The sequence below is a fragment of the Buceros rhinoceros genome, unplaced genomic scaffold (genome assembly GCF_000710305.1).
Source record: "Buceros rhinoceros silvestris isolate BGI_N320 unplaced genomic scaffold, ASM71030v1 scaffold5846, whole genome shotgun sequence".
NCBI lineage: Eukaryota > Metazoa > Chordata > Aves > Bucerotiformes > Bucerotidae > Buceros > Buceros rhinoceros.
Genome location: NW_010416834.1, coordinates 3,452 through 3,717, shown reverse-complemented (window position 1 = coordinate 3,717; position 266 = coordinate 3,452). Strand labels below are relative to the sequence as shown.

At 59.8% G+C, this 266-nt stretch overlaps 1 protein-coding gene across 1 annotated transcript in view; it reads left to right on the top strand.

Annotated features, from left to right (window-relative positions):
• Nucleotides 1-266, top strand: part of NXN (nucleoredoxin) — a gene marked incomplete at both ends in the record, with an annotated part of 11,835 nt that overhangs the window by 8,221 nt on the left and 3,348 nt on the right. The gene's annotated exons all lie outside the window — the stretch shown is intronic.

Here is a 266-nt window from a genome sequence, read left to right as displayed (position 1 = left end):
CCTTGGCTGTGGAAATGGCTGGGTGATGAGCACAGAGTGCTAGAGGGGTGGGGGGGGTCATGGAGGAATGGGTGGCTGCTAAAATATACGGTTTTCCTTCTGGGAAGGAACACATCCCGCTTCCTGGCTGCTGTTGCCTGCCGTCCGCCCTGCAGAAGGGTTTGTGTGAGTTCCTGTGAACTGGGGACCGGGTTCTCCCAGCAGCGGCTTCGTCTCAGCGCCGGGGTGATGGTCCCTGTGCGGTATGGTGGGGTTTGCATCCAGGA